General features: G+C 42.7%; 1 protein-coding gene across 9 annotated transcripts in view; it reads right to left on the reverse strand.

Annotated features, from left to right (window-relative positions):
- LOC137563493 (testis-specific gene 13 protein-like) overlaps nucleotides 1-26955 on the reverse strand; it is a 235827-nt gene that overhangs the window by 104721 nt on the left and 104151 nt on the right. Inside the window, exon 5 of one of the 9 annotated variants that reach the window (XM_068276004.1) lies at nucleotides 7267-7404. The exons of the other annotated variants lie outside the window; for them this stretch is intronic. The gene's annotated coding sequence lies outside the window, so the exon portion shown is untranslated. The remainder of the gene's footprint in view (nucleotides 1-7266; nucleotides 7405-26955) is intronic. 9 annotated transcript variants of the gene reach the window in all.

Here is a 26955-nt window from a genome sequence, read left to right on the forward strand (position 1 = left end):
CTATAATTCCCCTTTTGCTTGTTCTGCATATCACTTTAGTTGAAGTATATATATCGTTCAGTTGTATATCTTAAAGAAGAAGAGAAAAATAAATTCCATGTAAAGCTATGGAGGAAATTAAGATGTTTTGAAATCATTTGGCAGTAGTTTGCACAAGAATACACCATTTATATCAGGTATGTCAAACCGGTCCTACGAGGGCCGAGATCCTCACACATTTTTGATACAGTTTAAATGAATTGATGGGTCTGAATCAGGAAAGGTGTGGTCCATCAGGTAGAACACATTCCTTTCTTTCTCAGTCCATCCTAAACACTGGCATGGATCTGGCCCTCCAGGCCTGGAGTTCGACACCTGTGATTTATATAATGCTTACATAGAAATGCAAGTTTGCATTACATCAATGAAGCATTCCACTAGGCAGACGCAGCTTCAAGCGTAGTCTCTGACATCACTACAGGCCACATATATTCTACACTCGCCACCATTGGCTGCATCCTTCTGGCACAGCACTGCTCCCCATCCACTCTCCATAGTGATAATGCTCAGCTAAGCCAAGGATTCAAGCATTGCCATTTCAGATTAGAGCGGATGGACTGTGCCTCCACTTTATTTATTTCCTTTTCTGCTTCATTCATAATAAATACCAAATAATAGAGGATTATGAGTTTTTGCATTTAAAATATGATAAAAGATGCATAAGTAAGCCGGAATAAGTTTTTTTTGTTATTTAATGAAAAGCATAAAGGTATGCTTTGAAAGAATGTACATGCAAATACTGAGTACTCTGAATAAATATATCTGGAACAAGGGGTACTGGAGATGCAGTTATTCAAAATATGGGGTATGTCAGGACACCCTACCTCTCATAAAGGGGTGCGTGCTGTCATAATGTTGACAAACACTGGTATAAAACATTGGGCATCAGTGAAGTGAAGTGACAGTGTGTGCACGACCATTGACCACATAGGACACCAAATGTTATTTAGTAGTTTTTATATTGTGCAGACATCTTCCGCAGTCCATCGTATTCTAGGGTGAATTTAGGGGGAAGCCAATTATCTATCTGTATGTTTTGGGGATATGGGAGGAAACCCACGTAGACATGGGGAGCCTATACAAACCAGGGACCCAGCACTGCAAGGCAAGAGTGCTGTCCACTATGTCACAGTGCCCTTTCCATTCCTGTGTACGATTACTTTCCAGTTCAGCACCAATGTGGGACATAGTCAGACACAAACATGGCTGCCACTAGGGGACTTCGTGCAACCACCAGTTCATAATTTACATATTACGTACGTGCTGTTGCCAGATCTCGTCTGGTATGGTGTCATGCTTTGAGGATCAAAGGACGAAGTCCAACACTTTCAATCCCCTTCTTGTTACCACACTGCACAAGATTGTTATTACACTGGTGCGTGAGCATTTGGGGAAGAGCTACAGCATGTAAGCTGGCACCCGGTTACCTCCTCGCTTTAGTGTGAGGAGGTAAAGAGCCTACAGGACCACCTCGCAGCAAGACTCCTACATTCAGCAATGTGCCCCCCCATCGCACACAAGAAAAAGGTAGGTGGAAGGTTGACCTCTTGAACTCCAAAACTCATGTGTACAGCAACTTGTAACACAGACAGTAATTAAAACCAGCCCAACTATTCACTATGGCAATAACCTTTCAACCTCATACCATTTATCTCATATTTGTTTATTGTTCCTCCAATTTTATCTTATAAATGGTGAATGTTTAATCACAATAATCAATATTTCAGTTATGATATATTAATGAATCCTGAATGTGTTGGCGTGCCGAGATCTCGGATTTCCTGCCCCAACTGCCAGAATGGCTAACAAATGAAGAGGTAGGCTGGCTGACATCTACAGGTATATAGAGATCCTTCCATAGTTTGCTTTTGTGAGTTAGTGAGTGAGTAAAGATACTGAGAATCTCCCAAGAGGAGATGGACTAGTCCAAAACTTGTCGGATCTGTCAGATTTTTACTACTTACTGTAAGCGACGGCAAGATAGGAAAAGGGTCACCATAGTGCAATTTAATCTTGGAGAAATGTACTTCTTATAAGTATGTGTACACGTGTATTTTACATTTTGTAATTTTTTTTTTTTGTGATAGTGGTCCATTTAAATAACTGTATAACTAGAATGAGCTGTAACAATCTTCCTGCTGGTTCCATTTCTCTCTTTTACAACACTGCCTGTAACTGACACAGCCATGTCCAGTCTACCTGGAGCGCTCTTCTCTCTGCCTCTTCAGACAGCTGGGCTTAATTAACTAAGCAAGGTAAAAGATGGCATGCAACCTGTAATAATGAATGGGAACCAGATGTCACCTTTTATCACTAAAATACAGATTAAAGATTATGATTGGTTGTCTTAGATTGCTGAACTTTGCTCTTCATCGTATTACAATTGTAAATATGACAAGGAAGAATTAGAGAAGGAACACACTAGGCAGAATCCGATGAGTTTTCCCCATAGCACATAGTGGAAAACGCATATGCGATTCTGCCTAGTGTGTTCCTACCTTCAGTCAGTATGCTATTGTGAAACCTTCCATCACTAAGTATATACTACCCTTCTTGGTTTATTCATTTGTAACTACTTATTATTTTCTAAGTTAAATTAATGCACTTTTTCTTAAGTTGGCTGAAATGTCTTAAAGTGAAGTTCTGGTCAACAGTGCAATATATGCTTGCAACACCGAATTTAGCTTTGCTTTAAAATACTGGCAAGTGACTCACATGGTTTGTAGTAAGAAAAGAATCAACACTAGGATATACAGCATTATCGATCAGGGCTCCATCTTAAGACATTCTACAGTACAAGGAACTATAGATAAGAGTGTTCTATCTAATACAAAAGCTCTGCAGAGAAGACAGTGCAGCTACCAACACACAGCAGTCTGCAGAGGAGCATTCGGGTGAAATGTCACGTTGACAGATTGATGGTAACACCTGATGGCACAACACATAAGCTTATTCAAAAGAGCTCTGATTCATCCTTATGATGAAAATGGGCTGTAATACACACAGTCAGGTTCTGCATGCAGCAAGCACATAAGACACACCTCAGAGCAGGCTGTACTCGAAATAATGACCTTCCTTTATTACCCACTGCAGGCTGCGCTCTGTACCAAGAAGCATCAATTCATGGGTGCCAACACTGAAGGACATCACCTGTGATAATTCAACATACAACCACAGAACACAACTCAGTAATGTTTTTTGACAGCAGTGATTATTGGATCTCAGCCGACAGACCCATTTTGTGTTATGAAGCTTGCTCATTGCAGTGTCACCTACAGGATCAAGCTCGGTCTAGATAGGTGACACTAGTCCAGCAGCGTATGGAGCTTTAAATTACAAATAAGGACATTTTGTTCCGACTACAGAAAAGCTTTTCTGTAACCAGATTTACACTTCCCATCTGCTCTAAAAGTTAAGCAACAGCATAATAACCTTTAAAGAAAAACATTTGCTACAGCCGATACAAATCCAACAATAAATCTGCAGTTTGTCTACTTCCTGCTTTCTTGGAAGCAGACATATTGTTAACATCCTGTGCTTACAAATTAGGTCTCTGCCATGGCAGTCAACTGACACAGCTGAGGGATTAAATTACAAGTTGTGATTAAACACAGATGAGGGGGAATTAGACAGGCTAAACTCTCTAAATACATACAGGGTGCATTTCTCTATGTTTTCCTTCTGTCCTGTGCAAGAGTTTAAGTCCACTTTAACACATGATTAATAAGACGCACCTTCCAAACCGTAACATTTTTATTCTCGTATACCAGGAAACGTACATCTCAACAGTCAAACGGATTTCAGCAGATCAATACAATGACACTGGTAATGTCATTTTTTAAATTTCATTTCTGTCCACTAGTCAGTTTTTCATATGGGGACTCGCATAACTGAAGTTAAAGTTTGGTAGCTGTTAATAGGTGTGAAATGCAGGCATTTGACATGGCTTGGCAATATACACACAGGAATCGGATTTCACAGGAGAAGGAAACATAACTGAACAAGGCTGAGAGTTCACTGGAAATGTTAGAAGCAATAAAATGATCTCCCGTAATTGAGAGGTGGTCGGCTCTTGGAGGTGACTCACAGGGGATGTCAGGGAAATTGCAACATACCAGTCTATATGAATCAAACTGAATCATGCTATTTCCCGATACAGTACAGGGTTTCTACAGAAGAGCTTAAAAAAAAAAAAAAAAGCGGAATAAGTGAAGCTTTTGAAAGCAGAAAAAGTTCAGTTAAAGATTCATTTTTGGATAAAAGATTACTTCTGGAAGGCATTTAAAGAAAAAACACACAAAAAAACAACAACTTGTCAGCCGTTTCATATTCTCTCCATGTTCAAACCAGCATACTTTTGCAAGTAGTTCCTAGTGGCTGAGCTGTTTATATACAGTGGCGTAACAAAAGTCTCCAGAGCCTTTTTTAAAGGGACCCAAGCATTGTTTTTAGCATTTTAAAAATGCAAGTACAGCTCTGTACTCACATCTCCTGGACTACATCTTCCAGCATGCATCACAGCGCACGTGACCTCTGCCAGGAATTAGTAATTGCCACAGAAGCTGACAGTCGGAAGAGAAAGATGGCACATGTTGAATGGGCTGGCGGCCAGAGGATCACTAACCCATAGGTAAGTAATGGTGCTACCCCTAATCCCCAGATGCCCACACCATCACGAATACACCACCAGAATAATTTGATGGGGGCATATTTGCCCTGCCTATCAGCAACGCAAAGCAGCGTGAAAGCATCCTGTTCAATTCAGTTACTTGACGTTGTGCATGAGAAAGCCCGTCAGCAACACTTGGAGAGGGAAGGCTCTGGGTCCTATAGAGCCTTCCTACACCTCTCCCGGTTCCCTCCATTAAGCGCTGCCCCCCCACCCATTTGAAGTCTTCGGTAGCCCGAGTGCTTCTGAAGACAGGTGACTTGCGAGTGTGCGAGAGAGCTTGCACATGCACAGTATGGAGCCGTCTTTAGGAGCACTCCAGCTCCCGGAGACTTCCAAAGCCTCCCTTCGGCGGCAGAGACAGCAGCATTTGACCAAATTGGTTAAATACTGCTACCGGGGAGCCAGCGCTGGAACGGGGACAGAGAGAGAAATGGGAAGGCTCTATAGGACCCAGAGCCTTCTCTCTCCCTAGGTAAGTATCTGGCGGATATTTTTTTCATCGATTCCCATTGACTTTAAAATATACTGCTTGCCTGGCTGCCATGAAGAGTCTCTACCTAGATTACGGAGTCTACCACTCAAAACAAATACGAGGATCGGGTGTCCAGAACCAAATGGACTAAACTCACACTGGAAACTGACATTTTATAAAAAGGAATACAATCAGCAGCCTTCATATTATTCTTACTGTATAATGTGTTTAAAAAATTAAACTTCGAACAGCGATATTCAGCATGGTGGACACAGGTGCAGATATGTTTGGTTTGCTATACATACCTATTCGGTGGTAGATCTGTTTCCAAAACTGGTTTGAAACTTCCAGCTGAACTGCTTCAATAATGAACTATACCGTCTTATGTTTGTATGTAGTCAATGAACTAAATGGATTCAGATGCTGCACACCAAAGGGTGATAAGGAATCACACACCTGTTAGGGACCCAGGTCTTTAATGAACCAGACCTACAAATGGCTCCTGTGTGGCAGCATACCTGCAGTCACCTCCACTCATTCTGCTGAATATCAGAAGGTAGAGGTAGGTAGAGTTCTCCTTTAAGTTCAATTTAACAATGTTTGGTAAACTTCAAAAGATGTACCTGGCAGAGATGCTTGAGTTTTATTGTGAGCGGCTGTGTGCAAAATGTGCACAGGAACTGTTCAAGTGACTGCAGATGTACCTTTATGGTATGGTTGGTGTCCAATGGGGCTGACCAGCAACTTTCTACATTTGAATTTGTAATCACTGCCATTACCTGAAAGTTAAAGTAAACATGATCTGCTACATCTGTAATTAAATCTTCTCCAGGATATAATACAAACTATGCTTGTCTCAGGACGGGACCTACAATATCCAGTAGGCAATAGAATCAGGAGACACATTTTAGAATGGAATCAGCCTGATTGGGTCTCCCTGTACTGTTTACTGCTGTGCCTGGCCCTAGTCAGCAGCTGGGTGACAGAGGTGCTGGTGGATGTAGTTATTCCCGCCTCTCTTGCACAGCTCAGGGTATCTACCACTGGCCTGTTGATTTGGTTCAACATTGTTTTGCATTTTGTACCAGAAGAAAGCTGCTGCATTGGCTTTGTATTCCTACATGTTACATCAGTCCCATCTCATTTCTGATACAATGAACACTGCAGTCATCAGATGGGCTGGGATATATGCAAAAAGAGATCAGTAATACACATTTCATACTGAAACATTTTTATTAGTAAGTATAATTGTATTAACTAAGAAGGGGGTCAAAATGATTCTCCTGTAAGATAACCATGCAACATAAAGGTAAATATCTGACCTTTAATCATTCTCACTAAAGCTTTCCCGATCAGCTTCCACCATTAGATCCAATACACCACAGTATTCTTTTTCATTCTGTGCTATACAGTTTGAGACATCCCCTTTAAATGATCCTTACTGGAGAACATTACTATGCTTATGATACTGACAGCCCTGACAATCCATCTTACGGCAGTAGATAGATTGGATTTCTCACCCACTACTGTTCCTCACGCTATAAGCTGCCTGCCCACGCCTCCCTTATTCATGGGTATGAACCAAGCTGAGCAATCGTGTTTATGTGCATAATGGCCAAGAGACATGCCTGAGGGCGGTCACATCATACCTGCGTGACTGAGTGACTTCTTACATCTATCACCAGGTTTACTTATGTGTATTACCTTTATGTTTAAGAGAATTTCTCACTGCCGCCACTTCCAACAAACAGCACACAAATCACCCATCGTATTCCCCCTAACTACAAATACAAGTTGAACACTAGCAACAACAAGAAGTGACAGCAACAATAATAGATTACTCAAAAAATGTCAGTAAATCCCTCAAACAGAACAAAGAATTTGCCCTGCAGGTATGTAACATAATCATTCAGCAATTAGCATGTGCTTCAGTGTACCATAACTAAATGATAAATAGACACCGCTAATTTGCTTCGAGTAAAATCACACATCTATCTGCTAAATGAAATAATCCCTATGCTAGCAGTGATTGGACAGGGTAATGGAATGAACACGGCTGTAGAATGATGTATAAAGTACTTACTTTCTCTTTCCTCAGACCTCACAGCCCTCGCATGTTCTGATGGAAGGTGAAAAGACTGCTTCTACATCAGGCAATGTAACAAGTGCTTCCCCTCAGGAGTCTTGGCTTCTCCTATACTGCCTGGTCCTCCTCCAAATCCTTTGAAATAAATGTCAATAACAGAAACCACAATGACTTGTTTTTCTAATTCCTCGAAACTGAGTCAGTCTGTCATCAGCAACAGCATGCACGCTCTGATGGACATCCAACAATCCAGAGAGGCAGCAGTGTTCCATCCTCAGCACACACATAGCCATCACAGTGCTCGCTCCAGCGTATATCAGCATCCCAGCTACATCCCACTGCTACTGGAATATCTTATATAAGCATTCTGAGACAGGGCACGTGCTCTTCCTCATCAACAAGAAAACATGCAAATATCCAAATGATAAAGTTTACAGATCCAGAGAAGGATGGATGCACACAGATCAAGAAGGATGAAAAACAATCCAGTGTTACTTCACTGGGGTCCTGCACTGCCTCAAGTAAACTCCTGTTTATGTTTTTCTCAGCTTCGTCTCTGTTTTCCCAAACAAGAAGGCTCACAAGCCTCTGCCGTCAGTTTATAAGCTGTGCTCTCCAATCCTACTCTGTGTAACAAACAGCTCGAGATTTCGCAACAGCCTCTTACTTAACCCGACTGTTCCACCTACTCACATTTGCACTAGAATAGAAAGCAACAGAAAGACAGCACAGGAAGCTAGAGTAACTGCCAGTACTGCGTATTCCCAGAAATACAAGGCTGAAACCTGTCCTGGAAGATAAATTTAATATTTTCAAGGAATTGTTTTAAGGGATTGCATATTGAGTGGACATAATAATGCAAACTGCTTTATCCCTCTGAGGAAAACACAATTGTGAATGTACAAGATGATCATCAGTTCAGATGCAGTCACAGCTTTTGCCTTCAAGCGTCACAAACTGAGCAAATCAGATAAACAGCATTGTTTATTTCATGTGTTTAGATAATGGCCACATATTATGGTGTACATTACATAATACAAAGAGCCAGGAATAGATTAGATGCAGCAGCATTTGACACACACGCTCTCCCTTTCTTCGAAACAAGAAGTTTTAAATCAGGATGATACCATTGATTGGCTAACCAAACATGTATAAGAATAAGCAAGTTTTCGGCCTTGCAGCCTTCGTCGGGCTTACATCCTGTTAGTTTGCAAGCTGGTGGTACAGACAGCTATATACATGCAACATCAAAAGGGAAAACAGATTTTTTTCAAGCATAAATACATGTCATTAAAATGCCTTAATTGAAACAGAACATCTAAATGGGGTTAGAGGTTGTTAGCCAAGATAAGGATCCTTGTTTACTCCATGCTCACAGACCTGGGAGTTGGACTGGCACAGAGGTATCGTAAATTCTGAGTTCACAAGTTCAGCTACATAGGCTGAGAAAGAGTTCAAATATCATCAGCCTCATACCAATATGAAAAGTTTTTGCCCCTATTCAAGCCCTTGTCCACAGCTTTGAACCAATTTATAAACTTTGTTTCTGCTATTAATCGATCATTTGACGTTTTAAAGCCACCCTTCGGGGCAGTGACACGAAGATCATACATGCTGTGTCCATTGGAACGAAAGTGTATAGCAACTGGGAGTTCAGCGAAACAGCAGCATTTAATCTCTTCCTCTTGTCTTTGAATGGTCAGACTTCACCTAACCCGCCAGGAAGGATTTGGGATGTGGGGAGCACCCAAATGAATATAATATCATTGGGAACTATAGACGGCGAGTGAAGGATGGGCAGAGAGGAGGAAGAACTGCCACTTCCCCTCCGTTAATAATCAACTTTCTGCTCAGTCGAATATTAAGGCAGAGCACCATCCACAAGGGCAGCCTCACTCTGGACCTTGACTATACTCGGCCATGCTCCATCTCAATCATTGATAACTCTCCATTTCCTCTAACAGATCACAACCTTGTAACTTTCATAATTTGTTCATCTTTGTTGTACTTATTCTGTCAAAGGAATACTCACTTCTATTTGTGGATGCATGTAGCTTTTTAATTTTGCTTATGGACAATCCAACTGTACTACAAAAACTATGCTATGAATTTATGGGACCCTCTATTTTCCGTATAGTACGCTGGACAGCAACACGGAAGAGGGTGTCACTGTATACACGGATACAAATAAATGCACCTGTAAATTTAAAGTGTACCAGAGATGGTACACTGGGCCCTTATATATACTTACCTGGGGCTTCCTCCAGCCCCATGAGCCCCGGGGCCTCCCTTGCCATCCTCTTCAGCCCCTAAGTTCTGGCGCTACGACTCCCGGTAATCTGGTCAGTCGCTGCCAGTCGTTGGCTCCTGCATATTACTACTGTGCAGGCGCAGAGTGCTCTAGGGGATGGGAGCGCGAAGAGGGGTTTGCACGCGGCTGAGGTGTGCATGCACAGGAGCCAACCACTAGCAGCAACTGCCTGGATTGACCGCAGAAGGCCGCAACTGCCCGGAATACCGGGAGTCATATTGTCAGAACGGAGGGCTGAGGAGGACGGCGAGGGAGTCCGCGATGCTCATGGGGCTGGAGGAAGCCCCAGGTAAGTATAAATAAAGGCTAGAGAACCATCTCAGGTTCCCTTTAAGATGATATGAAAAATCATTAGCATTTCCAGTCTGTCTGCCTGACACAGTTTATCAGAATCAGTTTATCTGGTAGAAAAAAACAAAGGTTTGTAAAAGTAATACCTTTTACTAATTTCCTCAACAATGACACAGACATACCATTTTGAGATGAGCCATAACAAAACAAACAAAAAAAACCCTGCTTTTTGAACTTGCTTGAAATCTGTTGCTGCCCTGTTTATTGATCATTAAGTTCCAATCAAATTTCAGTTACTGATTGACTAAAAGCACAACTGGACTAGTTAGAAAATTTAGATCAAATTTGTACTTAACTGAGCATCACAAACCAGATCTAGGGAAACACATGTAATCAGATTACCTTTCCTTTTGCAGTGTACACTCTCTGTGTATAAACCTCCCTGGCATGTTTTTCCTTTCTCACTCTCCACTGTTCTGACAGAGTTTTATGAATGAAATCCCCTTCCCACCATTGACAAAAATTCCTGGCTTGTAAAACAAGTTTCTCAGTAATGCAGCTACTCTGTTTTGCATTAAATCTGTTTTCTGTGGCAAAAGGCATTTATATGCATGAAGCCAAGTTCCAGGCACAGCTTGGTTTGTATATTATCCAAATGTTACAAATTTTGTAAAATGAGATATCTGAAGCTAAAATCCAGATTTTATGTGTTCGGTGATATGAACAGAAGGAACGCAGATGATGGTGTTAAGAGAAGTTTATTGGCAGGGCAGCCATTGCTGCTGGACTCTGAAAGACTGCAGCCTGTAGCTTTCGAAATTTGAGCTACATGAAGTGGCTGATACAGCAGCACCTAGACATTAAAAGTGATTTATCTGACATTAGCCAACCAAGGAATTTATATGCAGATAAAACAAATGTTAAACTTTTTTTTCAGCTTCTTATTTAATACATAATATAGTAAACCCAAATTAGCTACGCACAATGTTCTGTTGCACTGTACTTCTGTAATTTTTTTGCTACAACTACAGTTAAATTATATAGATGGCTGGGTCCTGTAGTCCCATATAAGTGTAATTTTACTGGAGAGAAAGCTGTCCAGACTCCTCCCTATCCCTTCATCACCAATATGAGGCGGTTAGAGTATCTGCATAGGGAAGTAGCCAGTCTACAGGCTCGTACACACGGCGTACCAGAAGCAACGACGGGTCTGCCGGACCCTCCCGCTGGGCGGTGTTTGGCCAATAGTATGCGCGTGTGTATCAGCAGACTGATAAGGCGGTTTGGGCGGATCGTTCAGAAACAGCCTTATCAGTCCGCCGACAGCGAGTACAGGTGCGCACACTGTCGGCTACACACCGCCCAGCAGGAGGGTCCGGGGGACCAGTTGTTGCTTCTGGTACGGCGTGTGTACGAGCCTTTACTGTGATCACAGATCACCTGATCTTATCTATGTCCTCTACCTGTTAGGCCACATACACACATCAGACCATAGTCTTTTGAAAATGAAAGATCACAGACCAATTTTACCCCCTTCCATGTAGTATGAGAGCCATACCTTCACAATCTTTTCTATGGAGCTGAACTCCCCATCAGAAAAAAAGATCATCATACACACCTTGTTTAACTGACATTCATCTGCAGATCAGACAATCATCTGCAGATCTGAAAATCCATCCTGGTGGATCTGATCTGCAGATGAATGTCTGTTAAACAAGGTGTGTATGAGGATCTGCAGATATCATAGACTATGAATGCATTTGCAGGAACGGATCTTTTGCAGGAACAGATCTTTTGCAGATACTGATCTTTTGAATGTCTACAGCATCTTTGTGTGCAGCATCTTGCAAGATTTCTGTCTGATGGGGAGCTCAGCTCCATAGAATAGACTGTGTAGAGTATGGCTCTCATACTACATGGAAGGGGGTAAAATTGGTCTGTGATCTTTGATTTTCAAAAGACTATGGTCCGATGTGTATGAGCCTTTAGAGTAAGATTAACTTTTTGTGTCCAGCACTAAAGCTACAGTTTGGTCTCAGAATGCCAATCTGTCAAAATGTAGTGCTTTCCACAGCAGCACAGATGAGCTGGACATTGCCATCTGCTCTCCATCAGGGCACCTCCCACTCTGCTGCCCAATCTATGCCTTATAGAGGGACTCTTGGGCTACAACTGACTTTTCTAAAGGTGGTGTTTGCACAGTTTTCATAATTGGTGTATAAACAATGGCTTTGCGAACAATAAAAAACAATATGGGAGAGTGAACTAGGACTTTATGTGTTTGCCTACACATTACTGGAAAATGTTTTAGATCTTTAGAATGCTGCATCTAGAAACCACAACACAAGCTATGGGGTAGATTAGTATGCACACAACTGGAAAGTGGCACTGATAAGATTCAGATTCCACCAGTAGATGGCAGAAGTGTGGGGTCAAACCAAAGTCGGGATTATTGAAGTGCATATTTAGTAGAGTTCATGGAATTCAGAAGGGTTGAACGGACCTACCCACTTTAAACTGAACCTTAACACAACTTACAAAAGATTTCAAGTCCCCCCAGAACACAACTGGTACCAGCAGGTGTGGATTATAGTATGGTGCACAGCCCATCCATCTCATCACTGCTTGCTGACAGCCCTCGCAGGCCAGTATCAGAATCTGACAATGCACTCAAGTATTATCTCCTCACAGCGTGACATCTGCCAGACAAGAAATGATGTCACCAGGAGGCAGGTAGAAGGCGGGTGCAAGCATGACCAAAGACAGGCGTAGACATGGTTAGGCTTCCACACTAGTAAGTCCATCCTAAGACTTGCACCTATCAAAATGTAATAGAGCTCTGATGCTTAGAACAGCCTGTGCTTCAGAAGTGCCATATAGCATTACTAATAGACAAGGAGGTAATAACTCAGGGACATTTTAAATGACGAGTGTACTTATAAGTACCATTACATTATTCCTCTGTCTTGACTATGATTAGTGGTATCTAACCTCTGTTGAGCAGAGATTGCACTTTTACTGAAGTGAATAAAAACGGTCAGTCCAGCTGATGGTCAGAACCTGTTGCACTTAAACTTTTATTTTATTATCTGTGGGGTATCTGTAGGGCACACTCTTTCATTTCTAAAAGTATCATTCCACTTAAAAGGACACCTGTCAGAGAAACAAAGAAGCTGCCATGGCTGACCTACTTCTCAAAGTGTAGCTTGAAAGTGTAGCAGTTCTGGAACCATACGTGTTTGTGACATCAGGGGACCAATGTGTCTACTGAACCATTGTACAGCAAATGTTATAAGGTAATTTAGGTGTGGTCAGTGGAGAAAGGACAACATGTCTTTTTCTGGCTCTGCATACTATGATGATCCCCAGAGCGAGTTCTCCTTGCATATACCAATTATGTGCTCCAGGCTTCTCATTTTGATGTGAGCTTGGATGTTGCATTGTTAGTCACCCATCTGAGAAGCCTGCAGTAAACAGTGATTTCACAATCCTCATTCCTTTCAGAGCAGCTATTCCTGACTGGAAGTGATTCACTCATTAAAAAATGCATTGTCCTTGCTGCTCTGAGAAAACCACCTCACTGTGAGCAGCAATTTGGTTTATTTAGGGGGCACGTGTATTTGTGACCACCAACAACTGGTCTCTGAGTCACCCATATCATAAGATGATTCGCCCTGAGACATTTCCTTCTGTCTCCATTTATCTATCCTCTGGCTTCACTTTCTCTTGGATCTGGTTTCCAGACTTTATTAAGCATCTGATCCCCATGTCAATTTCCACAGTTCACCTCAAAAAGCTCTCTGCAAAGGATATTAGTCATAGCTTCACAAAGCCATGCTGTTCCAATCTATGATCAAGTCCTCCTTCACCTATTTTAATTTTGGTGATTTGTTGTAGGACTGAATACTACTAAATCTAAAAGATGTAACCAATATATTTTAAAGATTTTCAACAGAACATTATAGCTGTGATTATCTGCGCGCGAACAAAATATTAAGTGTGTATTAGCCCATTGATTAACATGAGTTCTCAGTTTTTCTGTGCAGAAAACGCGTACGAAAACAGTCAAGTGTGTTCCCTGCCTCATTGGCATCCAGTCCTGGAGAGACTTGCGTGTGTCTAAGATAGGCGCTGAAAGACAGTCACTGCTCAAGTGATGTCCATTTAAATAAATAGACAACACTCGATACTGGCTTTTACCATCTCTCAGTCCTGTCTTGTTAAAGGTGGCCTCTAATGATCCAATTTCTAGTGAAAAACACTTTGAGCAACCAGATAATTCAGATCGTAAGTGAAATATCGTAATACGTCGTTCACTACACCATCAATGAACCAATCTTTGCTTCCTATATATCACAACTAACAAGAAAATCCAAATTATGGTTCGTCAAAAATCTATTGCACCCATCAACGTAGATTATTTACAACCAATCAGATCACATCTGATCAGAACAACCAGTACACTTGTACAGATAATTACATGTAGTTTCCAGGATCACCAAATTGCAGTGATTTTTTTTAAAAAATCTACGCGGCGTCAGACTAACATGACTTCTGGGCCGACGCAGATCTCCATAACTTACTGCATTGTTAACATAGTTTTGGAGATGCAGCAAAAATGTCACTTCTGTTTCGCTGTAATGTCGCAATATGAAAGTCTCCATAGACTCATTGCCTGGCGGTAGAGATGGCCCGAATGGTTCGCACGCAAATTTATTGGCGCAAACTACGGTGGTTCGTGTTCGCAGTGAATCGCGAACTATATGCGAATTCGACCCGCAACCTATACTACTTCATTAGGGTCAACTTTGACCCTCTACATCACAGTCAGAATACACATGGTAGCCAATCAGGCTACACTCCCTCCTTGAGCCCCCACCCCCCCTTAAAAGGCAGGCAGCGTCAGCCATTTCACGCACTTGTGTGGCTGCAGTAATTAGAGAAGGGAGAGAACCTGCTGTAGACATAGGGAAAGCTTAGTTAGGCTCTTGTAGGCTTGTTAGCTTGCTCCTTGCTGATACTTATTGCTAAAAAAGCACCCCTCAACAGCTCTTTTGAGAGCTAATGTTTTTGTGATCTATTTTTTTTTGTGTGCGTGTCCCACAGACACTTGTGTTGCATATACAGCCCTGTCAGTCAGTCGCAGCTGGCCCTTGGCCCCTTGGTAATTCCTACTGTGCCACTGCTAGGCCCAGCACATTCAGTGACTACCTGTGTGTGTGACAGCTGCACCATACCTACCTGTTCAGTGCACCTACCTACATGAGCGCACGCAGTTTTATATACCAGTCAATGCACCTGTTTACAGTACCTGTGTGTGTGACAGCTGCACATTTGTAAAACCAGTCACTGCATACCTACCTGTTCAGTGCACCTACCTATGTGAGCGCATTCAGTGTTATATACCAGTCACTGAACCTATTCACGGTACTTGTGTGTGTGACAGCTGCACATTTGTAATACTAATCACTGCATACCTACCTGTTCAGTGCACCTACCTACGTGACCGCAAGCAGTGTTATATTATATACCAGTCACTGCACCTGTTCACGGTACCTGTGTGTGTGACAGCTGCACATTGTTTTGATACCAGTCACTGCATACCTGTTCACTGCACCTGTGTGACTGCACATTGCATTAGTCAAGTCAGTGCATACTTTTCACTTCATCCCCCCCCCAATATGGGTAAAACAGGCAGAGGCAGGCCACCCAGCAGGTTTGTTCGAGGTCATGCTGTCGTGATTTTGTGCGGCCCTGGATCAAAGTACAGTGTTCAGAAGGCGCGTGACATCAACCACCAAGATTGTCAGGACGTAGTTGACTATTTAACACAGAACACTTTGTCTTCCTTAGCTTCCACACGGAACCATGACATATCTTCCTCCTCCTGCTCAGATTCTGGCACCCCACTTAACACTCAGTCGGCCGCCACCACCAAAGTGCCATCACCCCAGGGCTCAGCGGTGTGGACATTTTTTTGTGTGTCTGCCTCAGATGTGAGCAATGCCATCTGTACTCTCTGCCACCGAAAATTGAGCCGTAGAAAGACCAAGACCCGCATAGGGACAACTTCCTTACGAAGGCACATGATGACAAAGCACAAACTGCAATGGGATGACCACATGAGGAAAAGCAGCACACAAAAGCAAAGCCACATACTGCAGTGGAAGATACCAGGCCGCAATTATTTCTCAAAAAAGGGGATACCCAAACTGTACAGTGATGTTGAAAGGCAAGTGGTGTCATCCCTGGCACACAGCATTGGGTCAAGGGTCAATCTGACCACGTGGTCTGCAAAGCACGGTCAAGCCTGCCCGAAGACTAAGTCAGTCCCCACACACAGCATCTCTGCCTGCACGCCGTGTGACTGCCTGTCTCAAGACTAAGTCGCTCCCCACACAGCATCTCTGCCTGCAGGCCGCTTGACTGCCTTCTCCGCCACCACCAACAGGGTCCAGGACTCCAGGCGGATTCCTGATTTTTGAAGGCCGCTGCTAGCAGGGGCTGCTATAATAATTTTTCTGGTGCGTGTACATGCCTGCCTAATTTTTCTGGCTGCACAGCAGCTGCAACAACAAAACAAAAGGCATGTACATGTGTCAATTCCCCTTCGTGATCATTACCTTGCCGCGGTGAAGGGGCTTGCGTATCACAATGAAGCAATGACTGCCGGCTATATGAGTGTCTTGGAGGGGGGGCACCCCCAAGATAATAAGGTTGTTGCTTCATTGTGGACAGACCAAATTCGATCAGCTGGAAAGTCACTGTTGTTGTCATTGAGCTATCTCAGCCCGGCGACCATATGGGCTTGAAAACCGCTATCGCCTGCACTCTGGCCATGGTGTGCACCAGTCCAGCACGGCCGTCACTACACAAACAGCTGTTTGCGGTGCGTTACACAGCGAGTTTGGTCTGTCAGTGTGAAGCAGTACACTAATTACTACCTGATTGATGTATTAAAGCACTTTACGCCTCCAATTTAGCATGCAATGTGATTTTTGCCCTTAAAACGCTGCTGTGCGTCAAATCCAGATTTTTCCCCGGGACTTTTGGTGTGTATCCCACTCATCCATGCAAAAACTCAGGTGTTAGACCCCTTGAAACATCTTTTCCATCACTTTTGTGGCCAACATAAATGTTTGTAGTTTTCAAAGTTCGCTTCCCCATTGAAGTCTATTGCGGTTCGCGAAAGTTTGCGCGAACCGAACTTTTGCGGAAGTTTCCGTTCGAGGTTCGCAAACCGAAAATTGGAGGTTTAAGCTATCTCTACCGGGCGGTGGGGTGCAGTAAAAATACGGCACCGCCTCGGTGTGAAAGGGCCCTTAATGTTGTCTGTACCCCTATTATCATTGTCTGCAACCCTATTTATTGTTCAGCGCTGTGTAATATGTTGGTGCTCTATAAATCCAATAATAATAATATACCCTGTTTATTCATGTAAAGTGTGGTTGTAGGGATAGATCTGTTTCAATGTCTGTTCCAAGCAACAAATTTGCTTTAGGAGCAGCTTTAGCTATTATGAGCAATATGAGTGTAGGATGAAATGTTACGCAGCAGCTCTGCAAGGATCATTAAAAAACAAATATTAAAATAACTGATGGAACCAGGAGATTTAGAATAACATATTTACTGTGTGGGCGACGGGTTTCCATTGTGCATGTAAATTTCAGACATGTAACTGAACATTAGGAATGCAACTTCCCTCTTAGTAGAATACTAGTATTGCTGATTTTTATCATAAATACACACATATCTAGAGCAGAATAACATCTGCCGGCTGTTTACAACCATATTTTAACTGGTTTCTACCGCATTGGTAGAAATATACATCCTGCAGGTGGCTGCGCGGCTCTGAAAGGACGTAGATTTCGTCTTACCTGCCGTTACCGCCGATTTCGCCACTCTGCACTCGCCACACTGCCGATCTCGCTGCGAAATACTCGCCCTGCCGTCTATAAGTCAGCAGAGCTGTGTGAGCAGGTCAGGAGACGCTTTCATTGGCTCCTGGCTGCGTGATCACTGTGAGCCAATCACATTGGCCTACACTGATAGACAGCGTCAGAAGCCAATGAAAGAGGCTCCTGACCGGCTGGCACCGCTCTGCCATCATAAAGACAGCAGAGAGAGGGACCTGCAGCGATGGGGGGGGGGGGGGGGGGGGCATCGTGACCAGCGGAAGAGACAGGTATGTGCGGCAAATCGTCCGGAAGCACCGTTTTCTGGTACCAGCGGTCTCTGGTCTTCAAGGGGCCAGAGACTGCTGGTACGCAAATGGTTAAAGCAGTCTGACCTCAACTAGAAGAAAACAAAACAAAAACCTGTTCTTCCTTCAGCCTCCCATAGTCTGTCAGGTCCTTCAATGTCCTCTGGGTCCCTCCATCGTGCTCTGCATGCACAGAACACTTCTGGCCACAAAAGTTCTAATAGCTTTGTAACTGCGCATGTGCAGAATGTTCCCAGCCATGCGCCTCTTCGATAGCCCTCTTGCAGCCCGGAATATTCTGCCCATGTGCAGTTACAACTGCGCATGCACAGAAGAGGACCTAGAGGAACCTGACCGACTACAGGGGCTGTAAGAAGCCCCAGGAAAGTAAACGTCATCTTATTTCCCTTTCTCATGCTGGGAATACACCATACAATTTTCTGTTAGCTTTCCGCCGGGCGGATCGTTCAGGAACAGCCTTATCAGTCCTCCGACAGTGCGTACACACGCACTACAGTCTGCTGAAAACCCGCCCAGCGGGAGGTGCCGACGGACCCGTCGTTGGCTGCTGTTGTGAATGTGTACGCATCTTTACCTGCCAGATAGATAAAGTTCAACATGTTGGAAATGTATCCATCTTACCATCTATCTGCCGAGCAATTAGGCATTGTTCTACTCAGCCGGAGATAAACAAAAGACAATGCACCAGAGATAATGACCATTCTCTACAGAAAATAATCTAATTATGCATTCTAACAGAAAATCTAACAGAAGAATCTAACAGAAAATTGTATGGTGTATTCCCAGCATTATGCTGGGCATACACGGGTCGTTCTGGCGGCCGATTAGCCGCCGGATTGACCCCCGCCGCGTCCCCGCTCGCCCGCGCGGATCGATTCCCGCTCGTCCCCGCCGGCGCTTCTTACCACCCACTCGATTCGCTGCTATTGCCTGCCTGCGGGGATCGAGCGTGGAAACGATCCCCGCGGTGATCGGACACGCCGGATATAATCAATTGAGCCAATAGGCTCGATTGATAATTCTCCCCTCGGCGCCGTGTATGCCCAGCATTAGGCACACTTTAAGTGATTTTCTGGGATGGATTGTGGTCCTTCGGCCACTACTGCTCATGCGTGAAGCTCTTTCACTGATCCTGCAGTAGGACACTGCTTGCTCATCCTCCCCCTAACCTCTATTTACATCAGAATTTGGTGCTCAGCCTAGGAGTGCAGCAGTCTGTACAGGGCTTGTTAGTATGCTTCAATCTCTCTTAAAATTGTACTGTGCAATAAGAATCTGCCCTACTACAACTGTCCAGTTATGTCTATGGAGCATGACTGGTCTTCCTTACTATGAAATCCAGCGAAATTCAGAACCCATCTGTGGTTCAGGAGAGGCCAGTTTGGAAAGGTCTGATAAAGCGATAAGTCTGCCTCAGACACATTAGTTTGGTTTAAAAATGTTTTCTCAACATTTATAATAGTGTTTGCTTTTTAGGGGGAATCCAGTTAACTTATCAGTATGTTTTTTGGATGTGGGAGGAAACCAGAGTGCCAGAAGGAAACCCATGCAGACACAGGGAGAACATATAAACTCTGGGCAGAGAGTGCTCTGGCTGGGATTTTAGCTTAGCATTGCAAGTCGAGAGTGCAATCCACTACACAACCGTGCTGCTCATACTAGAAATTCTTATTGCAGTTTTTTTGTCTGGATTCAATTTTTTTATTCTCTGAAAGCTTACTATAATGGATTTACTGTGACAATTTTGATTACCTCCTAAGCCCAACACAAGGATCCCCTGGGGTAAACAAACCATATGAGTAGGATTTAAAGCAATTCACTGCAAGATCATTTTAAACTATTTACGGTTTCTGGTTGACCAGGCTGAAGTGCTTATGTCAAGAACTGACAGTGTGGTTTGTATGTAGTTTAAGTAGTTCGGCCTTGCAAATTTTATCAGAGAAAAAGAATTCTGTAACACTCTACAAGAAATGGCTTTGCCTTTCTGCAATGATAATCCCTGCCTGCTGCTGGAGAGCACATGCTTGTTTATGTTCATACCAATTATCATCTTTCTTTTTTGTCTGACCAATTCAATAAGAGGATCCTCCGTGTAAATGTGAGGAAGTATGTGGGGAATGTGTCGCATTCCGTGTATTCCTATGATGTCAGATGCATGCTGCAGCAGACAGAGCAATGCCTTTCACATGTATCACTGATCAGTAGTGGTAAATCCTACCTTTCATGTGTATGTGTAAACAGAGGTGGAATAGAAGTTAAGGAATGTCTTTTAAAGAAAAACTCCAGTTTTGTTAAAGGACTTCCGAGGTAAAAAATAAATAAATAAATAAATAAAAAAAAAAAAAAAAATAGAAATTTTGATTTTTACCCGTTTAATATTTGATTCCATAGGGGAGTTCCACCGCGCCCTCCGTTGTAATCCACCTCAAAAGTATCCATTTTATTCCCCCCAGGCTGCGACCCGACCCCACAGCACGGGTCGTCTCCTATGCCACAAGATGGCCGCCGCAAAGATCCACAGCTGCGCAGTACGCATGGCGGAGAGTGCAGCTGCGCAGCTCTCCGCCCTCGCTGTGAGCGCGCCCGCTGTCACCCTAGGAGGACGCTAACAGCGAGTACGCGGCTGGGAGAGGGCGGAGAGCTGCGCAGCCGCACTCTCCGCCATGCGTACTGTGCAGCCGCGGATCTTTGCGGCGGCCATTTTGAATGTGGCATAGGAGACGACCCGTGCTGTGGGGTCGGGTCGCAGCCTGGGGGGAATAAAAAGGATACTTTTGAGGCGGATTAGAACGGAGGGCGTGGTGGAACTCCCCTATGGAATCAAATATTAAACAGGTAAAGATCAAAATTTTGATTTTTGACCTCGTAAGTCCTTTAAGATAACAGATATCAAGGGCGCTTTAGCGGTATAATGCACGTATCATTTTTCATGCTCAATCGCGAATTTTCACGTGCAAATGACCGCGTTTTGGCGCAAGAACTCGCGTTTGCGTGCAAAAAACCTTATGCGCGTTGTAACGCTAGCGTGGCCATGATATCAGTTATCATGGTTTAGTGAATCAAGCCCTATGTGTGGTGCAGTTAGTTATGGCACACAGCTGACCAAACGTTCGACAACGTAACTATTCCTAGTGTATCAAAGTTCTTTTCCCAACATTATGGCAAAGCATACTTCCCCATACTCACTTATGGCATCACCACCCCAGCTAAGGTTGTGGGATACTGCACATATGTGCGCCTCTCTTGGTCACACTTCTGGTCAAAAATCTTTTGGAGGGAAACAGCGTCACCCTGGAGGGCAGCGGAAATACAATGAGAGACTTGATAGACTGCTAGGGGCTAGAAGAAGCCCCAGGTAAGTAAATCTAATCTCCCCTCTTACCTTAGATCTCATTTAAAGCTTACCTGAAGTGACATGCGACATGATTAGATAGGTACACAAGGGTAAATATAGTACTGGTCCTAATAAAGGTAGCCATACATCTAGTAATGATGGGTAGATTCGACCAACAGACAAATCTCTCTCTGATCGAATCTGATAAGAGAGAGATCTGTCGGCTGCCCATATACCACAGGCTGATTCCCAATCAATTTCATGCTGAAATTGTTCAGGAATTGGCCTTGTTCACCGCATCCGCCGCTGTGCCCCCAATGAAGAAAGTGCCCCGTGAAAAGTATACATTACGTCATACGGGCGTCCTTACTAGGAAACCATGTGGGGCGTGCGTGTGTGGAGAGGGAAATGCGTCCGGAGTAGCGAAGGGACAAGTGCAGGCCACGGACAGATAATGTATACTGTACTTTACACGGGGCACAGCGTCGGGGGTTTTGTCGAATGTCTCAAAATTGCACGCCATTCCTGCCATGCACCCACTCGAGCAAGTCGGCCCTACATCTTGCAGCATGCAGGATCGAGAATGCAACCAATTTTCATCCTGAAATTGGTCGCATTGTCGGTCGGGCATGCACTTGGCAACACTGATTTTTATCCAATTTGATAATAATCGAAATCGGAAAGTCGATTGGCCGCCAAGTTGCCTGATGCAAGGCCACCTGAAGAAAATGTCTAATATTCCTTTCTGTTTTTGAGTACAGCAAGTATTGAATTGTTATCTATGCAAATAAGCTTGCCAAAGTCAGGTTTCCTAAAAAGTAAATAAAAATCTATTAGCCTAAACGGCTACTATCTGTGGGAGAAAGGGCTTCTGATAAGGTTTTAGTGCTCGACAGTTCGAAGGGTTGTTACTTCTGTATATTTTTTAGCTCAATAAGGCAGTGTTTGGATTCTTAACTGCAGCTGTGACTGTTTGATACAATCTTAATAATGAATCCATTAACTGAAAATAAAAATATATCTGTTTTGTGTTACTAATGTTACATTTATCATCAGGACTACACATACAATTATCTCAGACATTTATTTTAAGGTTTGTTTTAAATATAAATCGGTGAGTATATCAATCCCATGTCCCTGAATTAAGCTACATTAATTTCAATGTAATGGCCCAATGGGACTTTTAATTTGCTTGATAAACAATACATCAGGATCAATACATACCTGCGTATGACACAGGCATTGATATTAATACATCAATTTATTTTTAATATACATATATAATTGGTACAGAAGTAACTTTCATAAACCAAGTAGTGCTCATTGAAGTACCTTGGCTGATGAAAGGTTTATGAACTGTTGCATATAAAGTATTGCTGAAAATTTTGACTTGAAAATATGCAACTTATTGGCTAATATAAACGATTCAAAGAGTAAGCTTCCAGTATATAATAATATCTTCTTCAGACTTCACTCTATATCAGGCATGGGCAAATTTGGCCCTCCAGCTGTTAAGGAACTACAAGTCCCACAATGGATTGCAGGAGTCTTACAGCCACAGTCATGACTCATAAAGGCAAATGCATTGTGGGACTTGTAGTTCCTTAACAGCTGGAGGGCCAAGTTTGCCCATGCCTGCTCTATATATAGCTGAACATCAGGACCATGGAGCTTGTTTGTTGATATGGTACAGCGTGTGATTCTTACATCATAAGAAAAAATACAGAATTGTGTAATCTAGAAGATATTTATAGCTAAAAGATTTTCCACTGTTACTTAGGAAGCAGTATTTTCTTCTTTGGGTGGAGTTCATAGGAGACATTCATTGCTATGTTATAGCAGACTACATTGTTGTAGTAATCTTTGTCAGTATACAAAGAATTAATAAAGTAAAGGGTCTTTTGGGTCCTTTAATACCCTTTCACCAAGAACGCTGTAAGTTCAGATGTCCAGAGATCTTGTAAGGCGACTGCTTAAAGCTAGTACCAAAATGTAGTACTCCCCTCCATCCCTGCCGCCCCGAACAGGCTGGAGTGCCCTCAGATACTTTGAACAACTCATCATACGCACATGGTTACCAATCGCTAGGGGTAGGCCACCTCCCCCCCACAGAAACCTAAGCTGCATTTTGCTGTACCAGCCTGCCATCCTGCAGGTGCCCCGCTCCCTCCAACTATAGAGTAACACTGGATCATCTAACAAACCCTCAACCCACAATGCCCCATAAGAGATTCTATAAGAGATTATACTATAAGAGATTATACTAAGCCATCCCAAGGTTGTGGAAGGGAGTGGAAGGTTATTCATGATATTAAGTACTAAAATGCCATTTCCTCTAAACCACCAAAAAGATTTGGTGACTGAGGAGAATTAATATGAAAACTTCAACTTTTACTAGGAACACACACTTAAAAATGTGAAAGTAGAGCATTAAGTTAGCTTTTCTACATATCTTGCTAGACTGATTTTAATCTGGTCTGGCTATAAATGGAACTGATAATGTTAAACACATTAAATGTCAAACACATTGAAAATCTACCTGTAAACACATAAGGTACACTAGAGAAATAACACATCAATGAAAAGTAAGCTCCTACTTATTTTAATGACAGTACAAAATAAAAACATAAAATTCACAGAGATGACCCTCCATGCAAGCCAATGAGTTAAATATTTATCACACACCAGAATGACTCAGGCCATCTACATGTGAATTCTATACATGCATGGGGAGGTAGAAAAGTGAATGGGTAACTGATGCGGTCTGTTTATGAGTAATGTCAGTGATTTACGAGAACTGATGGACGTGATAATGGTTGGAATTTGTTTAACAATTCCTTTCAATCTAGTCATCCTTCTTCTGTTGAAGCAGGTGGGCTCTAAGAAAGAATGATGGCTGCAGTTGTAAGTTTACCCACTAGGTTGCAGTATAAAAGAAAAACTACTGTTGTAATGCACACTAAAAAAAAGAATCTGAAACTGTCACAGCACAGCACTTGACATAGAACCAACCACATCTTAAAACAAAGAAATCTCTAAATGCACTGTGACAACATAAGTTTGAATGCTGATATGAAATGCTAAAACTATGTATGTTATGTACTCCAGAAAAGCAGTTAAAAGCAGTTTTAAAGGGGCTTTCTTTAATTAATGGATTCCTTCTTAAAAGACCACTATTGCGAAAAATTGTAAAATTTAAAATACATGTAAACACATACAAATAAGAATTATGTTTCTTCCAGAGTAAAATAAGCTATAAATTATGTTTCTCCTATGTTGCTGTCACTTACAGTAGGTAGTAGAAATATGACAGAACTGACAGGTTTTTGACTAGTCCATCTCTTCATGGGAAATTTAAATCATATTTTGATCTGTTCTCAATTCTACAAAGCTTACATAAAATATTCTTGTTTAATAAACAGTTAAGTCATTTTATAATACTCCCTATGACTGATACAAGTGTGACATATTTCCGGGCTAAATGCTATCACATAAGCAGCTGCATTTATGACTGAATTTACAGATCAATGAGTAACTTGGGGACTGATAAGAAGCACTTTCCTTCCTTCATGCCTGAACTCACTTGTTTCATTTGTTTTTTTCCCCTCAAAACTTTCCGCAGCACAAGCAAAGTTCAAACAGTAATTCAAAGATATGTAGGAGAGCCGCCAAGCACAACCGTTCCAGGCAAACAAACCTGCCCAGGCTTTTATTAAGGGACACTTCCAGCTTGGATGAAGAAAGAACATCTTGGGAAAAAGATGGATTAACAGGGAAGTGAAACACTAAAATAAAAAGATGAAGCAGAGCTTTATGTCTGGAAAAAGTACTCAGGACAGGGGGGTTTCTAAATCCGATTGAAAATGATGGTATACTGTAGGATACCAGTTGTTTACACCATGAAATGTCCAGGTGGCAGGATCTATGTTGGCAAAACTATGAGGCCATTTAAACAATGGTTACAGGTGACTCCAATTGGCTGTGATTTATGGTCCTGCCTCGGGTAAGCATATCAGGTGTAAAGGTTAAGGCTATATACAAACTCCTCATTTCCCAACTATGTGGAGATTTTGATCTCATTTTGAAACAAACAAAAAAAAAAAAAAAATACATGTGGCAATATAATCTGGGGAGTATGATGCCCATGGGTTGAAAACAGATTGTTCAACCCATGGTAGCATATTAGCCAATCTCCTTTAGATATAATGGGTTATGTTGCTGTGTCTCTCCTTTGATCTGCAATTTGTGGTGGGTGCTCCATACACATTTAGGTGAATGTGTCTTGGGTCTGACTGAGCGTGATTGCCTATGTTTCAATATCTATGAAGGGGCGTTGTGGGTATCTTGCTATAAAAGATGGATGGGACATTCCCCTTCGCTTGCCCTGACGAAGCGCACGTGACTGTGGGTAGGCTCCACCCACCGACATACACACATTCTCATGCCGCTCTCTCTTGCCAGAAAAGCCGTTGTGAGCGGAAGAGTTTGAGCCACTGCATGCCACATCATACCAGTGATTGGACAATTATGCCCTGTTGATCTATCGGGTATTTAGGAGGATGTCCTCGAGAGTCAATGCCTGGTTGTTGGACATCCATCTGGATGGAGACCCTTGCTAATGTGACTATCTGTGGGGACTAACCGAGCACATGGACTAGCTAAACACGGTGACCCCAAAATGCTGCAAGTATGACTACAGTGCATTAGGTCCAGTGTACTAATGGACTGGCTAGGTCTTTCTTTATATGCTCATGGCTGTCCCTATGTTGCCATTACTACGTGTGCTTTTGTCCACTGCTTACTAAGAAATAGTTGGCTTGCTGTGATTCTGGCAGCTGACAGGCTCATGCATATCCTTCCCTTCACTGCTCATGCTGAATAACTGCTCAACTTTCAGTGTGTTCTATGTAGATAAATCAGTGACTGTGGTTAAACCAATATTGTCCTTCAGTGCCATAAGTTCATGAACTGTCTCCATGATTATAACATCCATGGACTTATAAGTATAAGAATACTTTAAGAATTTAAGTGTTCCCTAATTATATAGGACAGCACTTACTCTCCCTTGAAGCTACGGCCTGATTCACATAATCAAATGCAGATGGCTGTGCATTCGGTACATGATGCACACTATCTGCGTTGTCCATTGTGCTGCTGATCCCTTTCACTGCAATTAATGGGTCTGTGCTACGTTTGCTGCATGCATTTATGGCAAGTGTGTTATCGCAAGGCACTGCTGCTCTGCACAATACTGAAAACCTCAGACAGTCCAGTCTATGCACTTCTGATGCTCTTGCGTATCGCACATTATACATATTGCCGAAATGGGCAGGGTAAAAAAAAACAAGTGCTTCTGAACTAAACAAGTCTGATCTCCCCTGATGCCTGCTGTTTGCCCCAATCTCTTGCAATAACAATGCATGAGGTGGTGTGCTGCAGAATAGGGCATTACCACACTTTCTTAATTAATGTATTACCTATCACTGGCATTTTACCCGTCAGAAATGCAGTGTAGGGCTATTTTGT

The sequence above is a fragment of the Hyperolius riggenbachi genome, chromosome 3, assembly GCF_040937935.1.
Source record: "Hyperolius riggenbachi isolate aHypRig1 chromosome 3, aHypRig1.pri, whole genome shotgun sequence".
Classification (NCBI taxonomy): Eukaryota; Metazoa; Chordata; class Amphibia; order Anura; family Hyperoliidae; genus Hyperolius; species Hyperolius riggenbachi.